Consider the following 16,169-nt stretch of genomic DNA (forward strand, 5'->3'; position numbering starts at 1 on the left):
TGGAAAGTGATGAAGCGATTTATTAACACAGAATAACGTTTATTTTGGACATTTCATGGACTTTAAGAGAAATTAAGATATTAATGCTCAGTGCTTTGTTTAGATTTTACGGATGTAACAGAAGGAGTGGTCCAGCAGTCGTTGGGCGGGTTAACCAAACACAGTACAGTGTGTCTGGGTGCAGAAGGGGAGTATATATTTCCACGGTGGTTACAGCACAGCCGACCACACAGTGAGAGAACAGAAGGGAACGACACAAACACAGTAACCAGATATGTACAGTCCTGAATGTGTGACAGCTTGGCATTTATCTTGTCTTTTTATGTCACTTGTATCACATTCAGTCAACAACTTCATACTGAATGGTTTTACCAAGCTTCATGTGTTTCATCAAAATGCTGCAGCAGAAAAATACAGATACCATTTATGAAGGAAACCAATTTCAGGAACCCTCTGGAACACAAAACAAGCAAGGAAATCCCTTTAGTCAGATAGTTTTCACTGAAATCACATTTCTGCAATCTTAGCCTTTCAAGACACAATACCTATCCAGGTACATCTTTCCTTAAATGGAAACCGGCAATTATTCATTTTGTTAAATGCTTAAACAAAATATATTTTTGCCCTCTACTTGCTAAGGTTCTGATTCTTAAAACCGTGGTGAATGCAAAAAAGTAATGTTCAGTTCTTGGTTGGTTTGACATAATGATAGATGATAAATAATGCTAATGAGAAGCTGTCCATGACTTACTATAGATGCAATCAGTCTTAGAGAGATGTCAGTGAGAATGAGGATTGAAAAAATGTTATAAATTGAGTGACATTGAAGATCTTTAGGGTACTGGTAGATTGATGCCCCTTTTCCACCAAACCGGTTCCAGGGCCAGTTCCGGGCCACATCCTGATTTAGCTCTGGTTCTTCCTATTTCCACCACAGCGGAGCTGGCTCTAAGCACTGAAAACCGGTTCTTAGCTGACCCCACTCGGCTGCCCGGCAAGAACCAAGAGCTTCAGGCTTACGTCGGAGGCGGGGGGCGGGATTACCCTGATCAACAACAACAAAATGCCACAAATTCTGTTTTGCAACACACACGGGAGTTGGCCACCGCTGGATTCCACCGGACTCAAGCAACAAGCTAAAAAAAACTCAAAGACTACCGGGATCATTGTTGTTGTTGTCGATATGAGGGATTTTCGCGCTGTGTGGGTGTCATAAAAAGACACGTAAACGTTTACGTGATGGCGCAAGTGATGGCGCAAATGATGACGCTGTTTCACTCGAGCTCCACTCGGGGTCTGAGCGTTGGAAACACAGAGGTGCTACAGATAAGAACCGGTTCAGCACCAGAAAAGCAAAAGAACGGTTCTTGAACCGGATCCAGTTTGGCGGAAAAGGGACACGAGAGCATTTATAGGAACCACTGAATCGTAATGGTCTAGTCTTTGCGTTAGGGTTATTTTAGTCTTCACTTCAGTTTCATTTGAATTCCAACTTAATTTAGGTTTCATTGTGATGCTTACCTTTTAATGAGTGTTTATCCCCTTCTGGACAATCAGAAATGGCATCTGATCATTACTTGTCACTTGTTTAACAACTCTGAACCACTCAAGACTTTGTACTAAGGAGATCAATCTAAATAAGAAAAAGATATGTAGATACGCCATCTTTTGCCGTTAAGATTAGGCTTGGGCGGTATGACGGTATTACGGTATACCAGGGTATTTCGAAATACCGTCGGTATGATTTTCAATACCGTGACGTCACAGACTGTGCGCCAAATCACAGATGCGTTTCATTCTATTACACTGACACGGAGTTTTGACAGGGACGACATTGGTTGTAATGCACAGCACGCGCCAGCAGAGGGCAAGGGAGGGCAGTCCGTCTTTCCCGCTCTCAGAGCTCAGCACAGAGCTGAGCTGAGCAAGATGGCGGCAGCATTTGCCGGCCCCGAACTCGGACAACTAGTAAAAAAGAAAAATGCCTCTGCGCCTGTTTGGGACTATTTTGGGTTTACTCGTCGACAGTGACTTCATCCAGCACAACGAGAGACAGAGGCACTTCTTTGGGAATGTTTAAGACGGGGTGAGTGAGTGTTGACATTTTTTAATCCTATCCAACTGGTTGATGGTTTTGTAGTCGAGGTCGGACGGTTTTAAAAACGAAAGCCTTTACGTGCTAAACATTCACGCGAGTAATCCAATGAATCAAATGGAAATAATGTTTTTAACACATGCACGGAATAATATTGCCAAACTAGTTAGTGAATATAGCAAACTTTATTCAATAAGTCAAGTATTTACTCCCGGAAAATGTTTATGTATGATGATATATTGTTAACTTAGCTCACTATGGAAACAACGTCGGACATCTACAAACGCGTCCTTTATCCGATCTCAAAACGTGCCATTTGCACAATGTGTCATGGATGCAGCCCTTGTTTTGCACTTGCGCGCACGTCGCGGCACTTTGCGAGCGTCTACCGGCTCGGGCTGCATTTTACACCGAACATATAATATACCGTTCGAAACATCTTTTTGCCGCCGAACGCCACCTCACTAAAGTCGACCCAAGTCATACCGGCAGTGGCGGCTGGTGGAAAATATTTTTGGTGGGGCTGTTGATATAGTGAGTAAAAAAAATTTGGGGGGGAGAAATTACCCCTTAAATTGGGACTGATACCGTCATATACCGTATACCACGGTATGATGTCAGCAATGTATGACGGTATGAAAAAAATGATACCGCCCATGCCTAGTTAAGATGATACCACACTCTGTGCCACAGCCAATTAGCTTAGCATGGCATTAAGACTGGAAACATAGTAAATTGAAAAGAATGCCAACCTCGAAAATGTAATATGTTCTGCTTTGGACAATGATACACTCTTCTGCTAAGTTTCATGAAAATTGTCTCAGACGTTTTTTTCCGGAATCCTTCTGACAATCAGGATACATACAAAAGAAACGAAAAAAACAACAACTTATTCGCAGAGTTACCAACTAGCCTGGCTCCATGAATCAATTAAGATGTTTTTCTTCAAAGTTGTCGTAGAGTAACATATTTGACTGAACTTGACTACACAGTGGTCATGCAGATGGTAGCTGCTCACTGCACGTCCATCCCTAGGTACCCCCCCGCCCACTCGTTCCTTGTTGTCTTAGGTTTACACGAATGATACCTCCCGGTTCGGCCCACAAGCCATGCACCATGCTTATTACTATAATATCATGATTTCACATGAAAGTGTGTGTGTGTGTGTGTGTGTGTGTGTGTGTGTGTGTGTGTGTGTGTGTGTGTGTGTGTGTGTGTGTGTGTGTGTGTGTGTGTGTGTGTGTGTGTGTGTGTGTGTGTGTGTGTGTGTGTGTGTGTGTGTGTGTGTGTGTGTGTGTGTGTGTGTGTGTGTGTGTGTGTGTGTGTGTGTGTGTGTGTGTGTGTGTGTGTGTGTGTGTGTGTGTGTGTGTGTGTGTGTGTGTGTGTGTGTGTGTGTGTGTGTGTGTGTGTGTGTGTGTGTGTGTGTGTGTGTGTGTGTGTGTGTGTTGCAGGCCGCTCCATTAGTTGAACAGTAGTCGGATCAACTCTGCTTGTCCAGCTGCTGAATCACCCCCCACCAGGCTCTCACACACACTTTTTGCACTCATGCTTTCATTCCTGATCCTAAACAAACGTTAACCCTAGACTAACCCAAATGAAATCTGAGTCGTAATCTTTTTTTTTTCAGGATTGAGTCACTTTAGAAAAATGCCCATACTTCAAATGTCTAACTGCTTTTCCCAAAGCCAGTTACCCTCTCCTCACACACACATACATAGTGGCTTTCAGGCTTTGTGTCCCATCTAAATGGATCTTCTCTCCCCCTCTTCTTACAGAGGCATGTCTACATAGGTTATGTCCGTCTGCCTCCCTCCCCTCCCTCTGTCCCTCCCTCCTGCCCTCTTTTCTTTTTCCGGGGTCCACAGTTTGACCCCAGTTGCCCTTGACACATGCATTTCTATAGCTCTGGCCAATCAATACAGACTCATGTGGCCCCTTGTCAGATGTTTGGTCCGCTAATTGAAACCAACAACAACCCGCGGTGAGTGAGATTGAGCATTTTCTTGCATGCGTGTGCGTGTTGGATTGATGAATGAGGAGAATGGAGTATCTGATACATTCACATGGTGATCACCAAGTCATTCAGCTATTGTGAACGCGGTTTTTGCACGATTACCAAAAAAAATTGTTCCTCAATCATCAGTCTGGGAGAAAGATGAATGTGGGTTTAGAATTTTGGATATAAATAAGTGAGTGGCCATCCGTTTCTACCCAGGACGTTAATATTTAAAATCAGGGTACAAACCTATTGAGTTAATATAAGTAAAGCTTCATAATTTAGTTAAAACATGAGTGCTCTGTAGTTTGTTTTTCAGAACACATTTTTGAATGGGAGAGGTTTTGCCGTTTTGAGGTAGCTCTGTTTATGAATTGTTGTTCTTTCCTTTTTTGTCTGCTCATGGCTCAGTTTCAGTTGCAAACCATAGAAAAAGTTTTCTAACATAAATTTTTTATAGAATGTACCTCAAATAACTATAAAGCTGTATAAATCCCAAAGAAAAAACGGAATTCATGAGTTATTTAGTTAGATTTGACAGTTTATTGCCTTAAATGCCCTGGTATACTTTTATTATTCATGAATACAAGGTGCACATGACTGAATGATATAAGAGATCTCTTACACTAAAAGGACTTTAGCTCATGTTGGTTGTGCTGCATTAGGCAGCTGCACTTGTAAGCGAGTCTATTGACAAAAGAGGATGTAAATGGCCGATAAATAAAGAAGCTCTTAGCCTTTTTTTTAGCTTTTCTCTGTGTGACCAAGCAGGTGACAAGAGCATAGTGCATCTGTTGCTCAGGAGAAAAGCGCAACGCACGCTTTATACAATGTGGTGTATCAATTATTTCCCCCGACAGTATAGTAGGTTAGCGTGTCTTCAGAATTTAGACTTATGCAAAAATCTTCAACATTTTATTTCTTATCTTGAAAATATATCCTTGGTTGCGTTGAGCTAAGAAAAGGGGGTAGGGGGCTTCTTTCGAAGCTACTGTAATTAATCCCAAGCATCAGTCAGACTACTCATTAATAATGCATTTCTAAGCTGCAGTCCTGACACAGGGAGTGGATTCAAGTCTTTATTCAAAGATTCAGCAACAATGCCAGGCAACCCCTTGGAGCAAATCTGCTTCACCCGCAACCCTGGAACCAAAAACCAAGACAGGTTTCAGCCTGGTTTAGGGTCTGAAACAATACGGGTAGCATGGCAATTAAAATACTGTTAGAAATAAATATATACCAGTCCATAATCCGTCTTTATAGCAAAGAATAAACTAATCAAAGGGAAATAAAATAAGGACCATTGTAGATTACAAAAAGGTGGAGACAATATTCTGAGAAAAAACGTAGTATTTCAGAAATTAAAGAAATACGTCAACAGGAAAGAAAGCATAAGGATTAAATTGGTTCATTTAAAACTAAGTTATAAGAAAAACAACTTGAATATTATTTTCAATTATAAAGTAAAAAAATGAAAGTCACAAAAAACATATGGGTTCCATCACTTCAAAGGGTTAGATCAACCTTTTAACTCTACAAAGGACTCAAAAAAATATTAGCCCCAGGTACAAATTATGTGGGAAGTGTTCCAATGTGACTGATATATCATTATATATTACATAATTAGAATGTACATTATGCATATAAGCAGCATTTTATTGTTGTCAGGTTGATTCTGGTCAGAGCTTGTTATAACTTGTGTTAAGGTTATACTGTATTCTTTTGGTTCCGTTTGTCGGTTTCTACACAGGATAATAGGAAAACTACTGGCCAAAATTGTGTGCTGAACAGAGTTTGTTCTGACACAATTTTGCGTAAAATGTACTATTTTGGGCCCTCGCACATTTAATTGAATGAAACTATCTGAGAAGTTTACATCGGGAATAATAGTAAGAACAATAACAACTATTAGACATTGGAAAACCAAAGGGGCCCAAGATAGTAGTGGTAATTCACTCCAATGTGTGTGTGTTTGTGTGTCTTGATTCGCTGGGTCCACACTCTGTACAAAGAAGCTATTGCTTTAACCAAAAGCACCTAGAAAAGGCGATTGAAATAATTAGATTTCCCTTTAAAGATGGCAGCATATGTCACTAGTGTTTGAGGGCACTGCTGTGGGCTGTGTGTGTACCTAAGAATTACCCTCCAGTCCATGTGGATCGGTTTGAGATCCTGTTTGTCTTTCGCCGGTCTGAGCACCGCCAAAACCATCTGGGCAGGCAGTGGGGTCTCTGTAGAGCGGCAGCGGTTTAGCTTTGATGGGATGTTTGCTTCCACAGCGGCCTCTCTCAGGTTTAGATACAGTCAACCGGACCTGACTTCTTATGCAGCCTTTTGTCCGCGGCGGTTTTTGTTTCTCTTCGGGGCAAGTTTGATGTTTCTTTTCTGTCCATTTCTGTTTTTCTGTCTTGTTTGAATTCCCTTTCCCTCTCACTCCTTTTTTTTCTCATTAACACACACACACACACACACACACACACACACACACACACACACACACACACACACACACACACACACACACACACACACACACACACACACACACACACACACACACACACACACACACACACACACACACACACACACACACACACACACACTCCTTTGTATATCTTGCCCCCTTTAGTCCCCACTTTTTTACCCACCTCTCCCTTGGTTAAACCCTCCAGTTTGATCAATCATTGATGATCCCAGGTGTCCAAGACCTCAGGGGAAATTCTCCTTGGCCGCATCCCCCCCACACACACACATAGAAAAACACACACCTTCTGCACCCCTCTCACACCACCCCCCTCCTTTGCTTTTCAAGATCAGAGTAACTCGTTGGCCTTTCCCCAATCTCTTTCTCTCTCTTGCTGTTTCTTATCGCTCCCCACCCACTTGACATTAGAGAGCCGGCTTCACTTAAAGACCCAGTGGGGTTCCCTAAGCCATTAGCCGTATTAGTGTTGGGTCCATGCCCATGCCCCTTCTCTCCAAACAAAGACCTCTCAAGGATTCGTAAAGCTCTTTGGTTGGCGTTTCCTGATTCATAGCCGCATTGGCGTTGGCACATTGTTTATGGTTTATTTGATTCATCTTGACTTCCATGTTGATATGACTGCAGCTGACCAATGACAATGTTGGTTATTGATAGAAAAAAATGACAACTGACGAAAAAGGGTGACTTGATGTGATTAATGACATCCAGAAGGCTCTCTGTGCCTTCCCGCGGGTTTTATCGCATGCTTAACCTTTGGCAATGATTCCTTTGTCCCTAGATCACAATCACACACCTCAGGCCTTCAACACAGCCGGGCTCCACTCATCAATCATCTTTGATTTTCTGCCAGAGATTCAGGTGCTGTTTACATGGGAACGAAACGGGTTGTATCAGCTACTTTTCTCTTTCGTATAGCGCGTTCGTTCACACAAGGCCATAACAGAACCACGGAAACGGACCCCTAAAACGCTAACGGGTCCCAAGGTGGATAGATCTGCCGACGGAACGCTCTGGGGGGGGCCTAACGGCTCCGTGTGTATGTCCTATACGATCATTTCCTGATAACGTTGAAGCCATAGCCCCACCTCTCCCCACCTCAGCTGCTCACTGCTGTAGCATGGTCAGTAGCAGTAGCTACTGCTACTGCTACTGACCATGCTACAGATGTTAGTGCAAAATCTACAGTTCCTCTACCACAACCATCAGCAAGGGCAACCGGGCAACCATAGCAACCATGCTCAGGGGGGGTCTTCTTCGCTGCTTTTGGTGTATTTCGTGGCTGAAGTACAGCGCCACTTATAGGCCCGGCATATGTACTACAGCGTCTCCAGCGTCTCGAGCGGTCTCGTGTGAAGGGACACGTTTATTGAGCCGTATCCGTGTGAACGGAAGACTTTTTTTATATCGAATTCGGTTCGTTTGCGTTTCGTTTGCGTTTCCGTTCCCGTGTAAATGGGGCCTCAGATAGAGTGGCGAAGTCACGCCCGGTCCATGGGACCTTATTTCGGAAAAATAATGTATTGAAGTCAATGGAGAAAAAAAACGTATCTTTCGATCCCATTTGAATTGTGCCATGAATTACACGTATGATGATTGTCAATCTTAAAAAAATAATTTCCATGTCAAAAAAGTCACAGTTTGTCTTAAAACTGTGTAAATATAAGACTATGAAAAATATGCAACTAGAAAGACTACAAATCCCAGAGTGATGTCACAATTGTTTTCCTCCACTAAGAGATAGCTAAGATCAGCGCCATATAGATATAATCTATCTATATGGCACTGGCTAAGATAACTTTGTGTGCTTAGTACCAGGTTGTTATCATACCAGCAATGGGTCTTGCTCGTTCTTTCGCTTCCCGTCTGATGAAAGGACCAGGAGTGGCTGGATCAAGTTAGCTACCTAGCTAGTAGCTAGCACAATAGTTAGCATGAAAGCCTCGTCATTTTCATTAGCCTTAATATGAAGTAACATTAAGTAACCCAAAATGTTAAACAGTAAGAGTTGTAGTCATATTTTGTGAACCCTTTGAAGAATACTGTCACCGGTGTGATCATTCTATATTACACAATTTAAGCCCGGGGAGAAATGCTAAAGCTCGCATCGGCGATTTTTTCTACTTCATGCTATCTGCACAAATGGTTGACATTAAACATTAAAAAGACCAGGCAGTTCAGAGAGATGACATTCTTCTGGACGTGTTTCATTGTGGTGATAGTGAGGGTAGTCAATTGTTTTGTTGACAAGACAGTAGTGAGGGCCATCTTGGTGACGTGTATTGTTCTGCGAGACCAGAGATGTAGTTCATTGAGCGTTTCAAACAAACAAATGTGTTAATTCACAGTTTTACGACAATTTTTGACGTGCAAAATTATCTTTTAAATTGACAAACATCATATGTGTAATTCGTGGCACAATTCAAACGGGATCGAAAGATAATCTTTCTCTCTCCATTGGCTTCAATACATAATTTTTTCGAAATAAGGTCCCATGGAGGTCCACCGGAAGGGGAGGGACTTCGCCACTCTATACTGGCGTAGTGTCTGGAAGCGGGGATTGTTTGTGTGTGTGTGTGTGTGTGTGTGTGTGTGTTCATTGCGTCCTACTCGTGTGTTCTTGAGCAAGATGGAGAGAGCACAGTCTATTAAGCATTTGACAATTGAAGACCTCCCACTCTAAAAGACCTGCTCAGATTGTCCTCTCTCCCAATCCCAGGAAGCCAAGAGCCGGGGGGGGACAATGGCGTGTCTCCGGGGGCCGTCCATTTTCTTTATAATGAAGCTGTCCGTCACACGGCTTGTTGACAGAAGGCCAGGATATCACTCCCACCTGCCTACACTCCATAGTGTGGGAGCTAAATGAGCCACTGTCATTTTGAACCAAGAAAAAGAAAGAGGAAATTAATCAAAATATTGTGATTTTTAGTAGTAGTAGCATTTTGTAGTCTTCATTTTGCCTTGCAGTACACATTAGTGTTTCACTAGTCATTCAGAAGGGACGTTACACTGGGGTATAACATCCTGCTACAAGCTTCAAACTGAACGGACTTAGTTAGTGTGTTACTATTAATATGTCACATAATAAAGATTAATGTGACTATATGACTTGCATTAATGCCTTTCCACAGTTTCCTATATGTTTGGCTAAATATGTGGTTTCTTTACTTTTTGATCTGATTTCAGCCTGATTTTTCATGAAACATTTTGGAAGGGAGTAGCATTGACCAAACATGAAACTCATTTTTGTTTGGAAATGGTTTAGAATCATTAGGCGGGTATAACTAATTATTTTAAACTTAAGTGCTCTGGAGAGCACAAATGGCTCAGAAAAATCCTGAAAGAAAGAAATAACATATGCTCTTAAGGGATTTTGTTTTTGCAGTTCTGAAAATTAAAAATGTGTAAGTCATGGGAAGTAATATTTGTTTGACCTTGTGTAGTATTGCTTGATAGGGTCTGCGCTGAATTCTGGATCAATGTTGTTTTAGAATTTGTGTCTTCTTGTGACAATAATACAAATCTAATCTAATCTAATTTGCATCGTTATCTTTGTTAGTTTACTACTTTCACTCAAGAGTGAAATGTCCCAAATCTACTAGATTTATTGGTTTATTTGGATAGCGTAATCGTTTAGCATAACATTTGCAGACTATTTCTCTGTTGATTATCAATATATGACCTAATCAATTCAGCCAACATGGTAAAACTGGTAACATCAACATATTGACATTGTGACTTTGAGCATGTTGGTATGCTAACATTAGCATTCAGCTCAAAGCACTCCTGTGACTAGTTAAGCTTCATAGATTCATCTTACTCGACATTGTTTGACAGTGTGATCTGATTTCTATTCATTGCTCGTGACAATAACAACATCACTTTCTCCATTTTGTGAAAACGTATATTTCTTTGAGGAGTTGTACTTTATAAATCAGGTTATTTTTCTTTAGATGTCAGTGAATCCGTTCAGTGTTACATGGTATCATTGTTTTCCGATAGCGTTATACCACTCCACTTGTGACACGTTCCTAGATCAACAAATCTAAATCAATGATATAGATTTCCTTTTACTTAGATAGCTGCTTCCTGCTGGCCTGAGTTTACATCCATGACAGCATTATAATTTAAAGTTGTTTAACCAGCCACTTCTAGCTTATGGATTATGGAGCACACTGGGATCAGGAAGTACCCTCCAGTAGCTATCCAATGAGCAAAAAGCCTGTAGGACTGTAGAGAGCGACCTGGAATGACATGTGAATTAAGAACGCCTGTCACTGGTCTCTTTTAAGGGATTCAGTGGGATTATGTCTGCATGGGTGCCCTGGCTGCAGATGAAACACGTCTGGGATGAAAGGCAGTCTTTGCATGCATGCAAACTGAGTTGACCAGCCACGCCAGTGAGGTATAAAAGCCAAGCGTTGTTGTATTGTTGTATTGTTTTCTTGTGGTCAGGTAGCCATCAACAACCAACGAGTAGAAACAAATGCTGACACAGCGGAGAAGATGTTTTTCAAATATACCCACAACACGGAGACATTTAAAAAGAGTCACCATTATATTTTCCATTCATCTTAATACATCCCATTAGAACATGTTATCAGAGTTTTTTCTGGGTTGACCCACATACAGAAAGACCTTAAAGGTTGTATACGCCCACACTAATACTTGCGTTTTCTTTGAACATACAGTGGGGCAAAAAAGTATTTAGTCAGCCACCAATTTTGCAAGTTCTCCCACTTAAAAAGATGAGAGAGGCCTGTAATTTTCATCCTAGGTATACCTCAACTATGAGAGAGAAAATGAGAAAAAAAAATCCAAAAAATCACATTGTTTGATTTTCTAAAGAATTTATTTGAAAATTATGATGGAAAATAAGTATTTGGTCAATAACAAAAGTTCATCTCAATATTTTGTTTTATACCCTTTGTTGGCAATGACAGAGGTCAAACGTTTTCTGTAAGTCTTCACAAGGTTTTCACACACTGTTGCTGGTATTTTGGCCTTTGCAGAAAAACAGCCCCAAAGCATAATGTTTCCACCCCCATGTTTCACAGTAGGTATGGTGTTCTTTGGATGCAACTCAGCATTCTTTCTCCTCCAAACACGTCTAGTTGAGTTTATAGCAAACATTTATATTTTGGTTTCATCTGACCATATGACATTCTCCCAATCCTCTTCTGGATCATCTAAATGCTCTCTAGCAAACTGCAGACGAGCCTGGACATGTACTGGCTTAAGCAGGGGGACACGTCTGGCACTGCAGGATTTGAGTCCCTGGCGGCGTAGTGTGTTACTGATGTTAGCCTTTGTTACTTTGGTCCCAGCTCTCTGCAGGTCATTGACTAGGTCCCCCCGTGTGGTTCTGGGATCTTTGCTCACCGTTCTTGTGATCATTTTGACCCCACAGGGTGAGATCTTGCGTGGAGCCCCAGATCGAGGGAGATTATCAGTGGTCTTTTATGTCTTCCATTTTCTAATAATTGCTCCCACAGTTGATTTCTTCACACCAAGCTGCTTACCTATTGCATATTCAGTCTTCCCAGCCTGGTGCAGGTCTACAATTGTGTTTCTGGTGTCCTTTGACAGCTCTTTGGTCTTGGCCATAGTGGAGTTTGGAGTGTGACTGTTTGAGATTGTGGACAGGTGTCTTTTATACTGATAACGAGTTCAAACAGGTGCCATTAATACAGTTAACAAGTGGAGGACAGAGGAGGCTCTTAAAGAAGAAGTTACAGGTCTGTGAGAGCCAGAAATCTTGTTTGTTTGTAGGTGACCAAATACTTATTTTCCACCATAATTTGCAAATAAATTCTTTAAAAATCTGACAAAATGTGATTTTCTGGATTTTCTTTTTTCTCATTTTGTCTCTCATAGTTGAGGTATACCTAGGATGAAAATTACAGGCCTCTCTCATCTTTTTAAGTGGGAGAACTTGCACAATTGGTGGCTGACTAAATACTTTTTTGCCCCACTGTACATAAACGTCAGTGTGTTAGTAGAACAGACCCTAGCAACTGACTGCAAGCACAAATGGACACTACTTCAAAATACATAAAGCTTATAAGGACACGTTAACAAGTATTTCAATACAAAAATTCTAAATTTCATTATGTTCTGAACTCGTATTGGCTACATTAATCATTTCCCTAAGTCAATGTTAATCTTGAACCATAAGAACTTCGGCTAGCTTAATCACGTCCTTTCTGGCCATTTTCCTTCATCTTGAACCGTGAAAAAGATGGCTAATGCTAGCCAGACCACCTCACTTTTGCAGGAGTGTCTGGTAGTTGGAGGAGTCCAGAAAGTAAAATGTATTCCTAATCTGTGCTAACATTAGCAAGCTATGGTTAGCTAGCTTTCACTTTCATAGAGGATTTATTTAGCGTAGATTTTCTTACTTAGCAGAACAATGGGTCTTCCTGAAAGTTTTTGGTGACTCAAAAGACTTAAAGGTCCCATGTCATGGCTATTTCTACTGATCATATTTCCATATTCCTAGAATAGATTTCCCCAAATCATATTGATTTCTCATACATCATCTCTGTATAGCATGTGTATTCACTCTCTGTCCTAAACGGCTTGTTGGAGCTCCTGTCCCCCCCCTCCCTGTGAGCCCAGTGTGCTCTGATTGGTCGGGACGTTGCGAGGCTCGCTGCTGCTCGCCGGTGCTGCAAGGAGCGGACAGGTTTTCGGGTCGGCAATACAGCGAGAACAAGCGAAACTCATCCTGAGCACACACAAACACTCACAGCCGAAGTAAAAACAATAAGTGTGGCTTGATATTGAGTAAGAAAAGATTGCGGAGAGCATTTCTCCGCGATCCCAACTCGTCTATTACCAGTGTTCAGGGAGCTCTAGGCAAGTCTATGGGACTCCCTGTTATTTAGCCAAATAAAATTAAGTTTTATTTATATAGCACATTTTTTTAAACGATTTTTGGTCGAGCCAAAGTGCTGTACATATAATCAAAATACTTTACAATAAGGACACTTTACAACAAATACAACAGCACAGTTTGTGCAGAATATCAGTATGAGAAAACTACACCCTCTGTCCTTAGACCCTCACATCGTACAAGGAAAAACGTCCAGAGAAAACCCACAGTTTAAAGGGAAAAATGGGAGAAACCTCAGGGAGAGCAACAGAGGAGGGATCCCTCTCCCAGGACTGACAGACGTGCAATAGATGCCGTGTGTAAATCAAAGAGATAATACATTTTACAGCGTAGGTAGACCGAATGTTTGGAAATGCATGTGTCTATAATAAGAAGAGGAATCCACGAGGATGTCAACAGTCCTGTGGGAGCCATCAGGGAGGCAGCACGACGGGACCCAGGCAGGACCGCAGAGACAGGTTCAGCCACGACTCGAAGTCCAGGACTCAGATCCAGAACTCAGGATAGAGGATCCAGGACACACGACCACAGCAAACAGAGGTGGAGAGGCACACACATGGAGAAAGGTCCCCACTGGAACCTTAATTGGAATTGGTGAGAGGAAAGAGGTACGCTGTGACTACGGTCATAACACTCCCCGGCCGGAATAGGCCTCTCTGCAACCTGTTGCCCTCTAATACAGGAGTTCCCAACCTTTTTTTCCCAAGAGCCCCCCCAAATGACTCCTGTTAGAAGTTGCGACCCCCCCCCCCCCCACACACACACACACACACACACACACACACACACACACACACACACACACACACACACACACACAAGGGGGGGGGGCGCAACAGCGGTAATAAAGTTAAGTCTCTAAACGTCTCTAAAATGCTGCAACTGCTGTCACAAACTGGATGAATGTGAAGTATGTTGTTAAAGGAGGATGAAGGCTTAATTAAGGAGCACTATTGGAGTGACTTTGATGGTTATTGGATTAATTCATTTGGATTCCCACTGTATGAAGAAATTAAAGGACGGCACAGGTGGAAACAATTCTCAAAGGGATTACTGTTTAAAACACATGCTCAAAGTAAGCCGGATTTTGCCGATGTGTTTATGTGGATTCAAAAGTCGTAAATAATCTACAAAATGGAGGCGACCGATCTGATTGGAGCAACTGTGACAAATAATCCAACTGAAACCGGCATGGACAATGACTATGTTTTAAAAATGCGCTTCCAGAAAAGCCTGGTTTGGACACTTTACGGGCAGAAGAAACATTTCTATTAAAGAAAGATTTATACATTTGTCTTTTTATGCCTTTATTAGCTACGACCTGAATTTTTATTCAAATTAATTAATCAATAATTTTTTATATTTTATTGTAATGTAGAGACCTTTTAGTGACTATCATGTATTGCCTTACAATTATATGTAAAAAAAAAAGTCTAAATATGATATTTGGCCTCAAATCATCTGAGGCCTTGCGCCCCCCCTGCGATCTTTGGCTCCCCCCAAGGGGGGCGCGCCCCCCAGGTTGGGAACCACTGATCTAATGGAACCTTGAGAGGTCAGAGGTCAAAGGTTTTGGATAAAGAGACAATAGAATGAATAGATTACAGGAGTAGAGTATGAGAAGTAGAGAGAGAATAGATTTAGAAGAATGAGAAGTAGTAATAATCTTAGTTTTAAATATAAGATCCAAGCTTTTAGGATTTAAGTGAAAGAGCAAGAACCAAAATGTAGGTGAAGAGGCACAGCGTGTCTACGTCAATGCACTCTTAGTAGATTATTCTATCAACTGTTAGCTTTATTAAAAGAAGGGATCCTGGTGTGTGATGTGCTCCGCGGATTGGTCCATTTCGGCCAATCCGGTAATTTGTTGTTGATTTGGGTATTCACACGTCACAGAACCCAGGAAGAAAACAATGGAAAATGAAAACGTTTACGTTTTCGTAAATGTCCTAAACATTTTGTAGTATTACCATAGTTTGTATTAGCTTACTCGTGAAATGAAGCCTAACCACATTTCAGTTTGACTTTAATCAGATACATGGTTTGGTCTAACCACAAGAGTTTATTTTTCTTAATGGAGGAATGATGTAATGATATAATGCCTCAGCGGTTATCACTACCAGTCGTGCAGGGACAACAGCCGCAAAGAATCCATGACCAAACATTTCGAAAATGCGTGGTATCCAGATAGGCGCCTGAGACACTCGGAACGGTGGACAGAGGGGGTGGGGGGAAAGAAGCAGAGACAGGCGAGAGGATTTGTTGAGACAGAAGGAGACGCAGGACGGCCTCCACTTACCATGTTATGAGTCAAAGGTTCGCCAGGGGTCACGAGCTGCAAACTCATTCATGAATAAAACAAATCATGTTCTCAGATTCTTGTTCCAAACTCAAAACCGCCAGCAAATACGTTCCTCTGGGAATGCATGTTTTTTTTTAGGCTTATCCTGAGACTTTGAAAAGGCATACTGCGTGTTTCATAACCACAGCACTTATTAAACTGGAGGGTAGGCAGAAAGCAGACCAGATTTTCTAGCCTCAGCTAAGTAATATTAACAATAATACTCTGGTTCACGATCTGGTCTTCTGCCTGGAAGCGACACTTTTTTCGACTGTCTAATCCAATAACAGAGCAGAAAATCAGGCTTGATGCTCTCTCTGAATCATAAAATGTGCTTGCCCAAAAAAAAAAAAA

At 41.6% G+C, this 16,169-nt stretch overlaps 1 protein-coding gene across 3 annotated transcripts in view; it reads left to right on the forward strand.

Annotated features, from left to right (window-relative positions):
• plxnb1a (plexin b1a) overlaps window positions 1–16,169 on the forward strand; it is an 80,753-nt gene that overhangs the window by 14,408 nt on the left and 50,176 nt on the right. The window contains exon 2 of one of the 3 annotated variants that reach the window (XM_079677497.1): window positions 7,358–7,437. The exons of the other annotated variants lie outside the window; for them this stretch is intronic. The gene's annotated coding sequence lies outside the window, so the exon portion shown is untranslated. The remainder of the gene's footprint in view (window positions 1–7,357; window positions 7,438–16,169) is intronic. 3 annotated transcript variants of the gene reach the window in all.

This window comes from Notothenia rossii (assembly GCF_949606895.1).
Source record: "Notothenia rossii genome assembly, chromosome: 4".
Lineage (NCBI taxonomy): Eukaryota > Metazoa > Chordata > Actinopteri > Perciformes > Nototheniidae > Notothenia > Notothenia rossii.